General features: G+C 35.7%; 1 non-coding gene across 1 annotated transcript; it reads right to left on the reverse strand.

The window, feature by feature from the left end:
- Nucleotides 1-1,341: 1,341 nt before the first annotated feature.
- LOC138093316 (U6 spliceosomal RNA) lies at nucleotides 1,342-1,448 on the reverse strand. Its single transcript, XR_011146049.1, has one exon. It is a non-coding gene; the product is annotated as a U6 spliceosomal RNA (small nuclear RNA).
- Between the last annotated feature and the right edge of the window lie 1,291 nt (nucleotides 1,449-2,739).

The raw sequence follows: 2,739 nt of genomic DNA on the forward strand, positions 1-2,739 counted from the left end.
ATGATCTTTTTAATGTGTTGTTGGATTCTGATTGCTAGAATTTTGTTGAGGATTTTTGCATCTATGTTCATCAGTGATATTGGCCTGTAGTTTTCTTTTTTTGTAGTATCTTTGTCAGGTTTTGGTATTAGGGTGATGGTGGCCTCATAGAATGAGTTTGGAAGTTTACCTTCCTCTGCAATTTTCTGGAAGAGTTTAAGGAGGATAGGTGTTAGCTCTTCTCGAAATTTTTGGTAGAATTCAGCTGTGAAGCCGTCTGGACCTGGGCTTTTGTTTGCTGGAAGATTTCTGATTATAGTTTCAATTTCCGTGCTTGTGATGGGTCTGTTAAGATTTTCTATTTCTTCCTGGTTCAGTTTTGGAAAACTGTACTTTTCTAAGAATTTGACCATTTCTTCCACGTTGTCCATTTTATTGGCATATAACTGCTGATAGTAATCTCTTATGATCCTTTGTATTTCTGTGTTGTCTGTTGTGATCTCTCCATTTTCATTTCTAATTTTATTGATTTGATTTTTCTCTCTTTGCTTCTTGATGAGTCTGGCTAATGGTTTGTCAATTTTATTTATCCTTTCAAAGAACCAGCTTTTGGCTTTGTTGATTTGTGCTATGGTCTCTTTTGTTTCTTTTGCATTTATTTCTGCCCTAATTTTTAAGATTTCTTTCCTTCTGCTAACTCTGGGGTTCTCCAATTCTTCCTTTTCTAGTTGCTTTAGGTGTAGAGTTCGGTTATTTATTTGACTTTTTTCTTGTTTCTTGAGGTATGCCTGTATTGCTATGAACTTTCCTCTTAGCACTGCTTTTATAGTGTCCCACAGGTTTTGGGTTGTTGTGTTTTCATTTTCATTCATTTCTATGAATATTTTGATTTCTTTTTTGATTTCTTCTGTGATTTATTGGTTATTCAGAAGTGTGTTGTTCAACCTCCATATGTTGGAATTTTTAATAGTTCTTGTCCTGTAATTGAGATCTAATCTTAATGCATTATGGTCAGAAAAGATGCTTGGAATGATTTTGATTTTTTTGAATTTATCAACTTTAGATTTATGGCCCAGGATGTGATCTATCCTGGAGAATGTTCCATGTGCACTTGAGAAAAAGGTGAAATTCATTGTTTTGGGGTGAAATGTCCTATAGATATCAATTAGGTCTAACTGGTCTAATGTATCATTTAAAGTTTGCATTTCTTTGTTGATTTTCTGTTTAGTTGATCTGTCCATAGGTGTGAGTGGGGTATTAAAGTCTCCCACTATTATTGTGTTATTGTTGATTTCCCCTTTCATACTTGTTAGCATTTGTCTTACATATTGCGGTGCTCCTATATTGGGTGCATATATATTTTAAAATATGGAATGCTTCACGAATTTGCGTGTCATCCTTGTGCAGGGGCCATGCTAATCTTCTCTGTATCGTTCCAATTTTAGTATATGTGCTGCCGAAGCGAGCACAGAAATCAAAATAATATTTTAAAGCAATTTTACTCCAATTAAAAAAATAAATTTTTAAAAACAATGACAAAAATTGTGAATGTGATTGGATTTTATCCCCAGGATATGTGTAACTCAAAGGATGTTCAAGTTACGTCTGATAATGGCATTGTCTTTTTCTTCTATTATATCAAGATCAGACATTTTTCTAGTAATCGGTTCAGTTAAGTCACTTAGTCATGTCTGACTCTTTGCGACCCCATGGACTGCAGCACATCAGGCTTCCCTGTCCATCACCAACTCCTGGAGCTTGCTCAAATTCATGTCTATCGAGTTGGTGATGCCATCTAACCATCTCATCCTCTGCTGTGCCCTTCTCCTCCTGCTTTCAATCTTTCCCAGCATCAGGGTCTTTTCAAATAAGTCAGTTCTTTGCATCAGATGGCCAAAGTATCGGAGTTTCAGCTTCAACATCAGTCCTTCCAACGAATATTCCGGACTGATTTCCTTTAGGATGAATGGGTTGGAACTCCTTGCAGTCCAGGGGACTCTCAAGAGTTTTCTCCAACATCACAGTTTAAAAGCATCAATTCTTCAGCACTCAGCTTTCTTTATCGTCCAACATTCACATCCATACATGACCATTGGAAAAACCATAGCTTTGACTACATGGACCTTTGTTGCAAAGTTGTATTTCTGCTTTTTAGTATGCTGTCTAGGTTGGTCATAACTTTTCTTCCAAGGAGCAAACATCTTTTAATTTCATGGCTGCAGTCACCATCTGCAGTGATTTTGGAGCCCCAAAAATAAAGTCTGTCACTGTTTCCACTGTTTCCCCATCTATTTGCCATGAAGTGATGGGACTGGATGCCATGATCTTAGTCTTATGAATGTTGAGTTTTAAACCAGCTTTTTTACTCTCTTCTTTTACTTTCATCAAGAGGCTCTTTAGTTCTTCTTTGCTTTCTGCCATAAGAGTGGTGTCATCTGCATATCTGAGGTTATTAATATATACCTGGTAATCTTGATTCCAGTAATATTTATTATATCAAATAATTTCTAATAATTATTTGATATGAAACTTGATTTCTAATAAAAACTTGATTTCTAATAATAGTGTACTTCTTTACCCGTTATATAGGGAATCAGTCTCAAGGAAGGTACACGTTCTAAATGATATTCAAGTCTCAGATTCCAGGAAACCACTGTATTATTTTGCTTGTGAATGACAAAAGAGTAATCTGGTTTAGGCAAAAAATTTAAATGGTGGTTTCACGGAACTGAAAGTTCAGGAATAGGTGAACATCAGTAA

This window comes from Capricornis sumatraensis, chromosome 16, assembly GCF_032405125.1.
Source record: "Capricornis sumatraensis isolate serow.1 chromosome 16, serow.2, whole genome shotgun sequence".
Taxonomy (NCBI): Eukaryota; Metazoa; Chordata; class Mammalia; order Artiodactyla; family Bovidae; genus Capricornis; species Capricornis sumatraensis.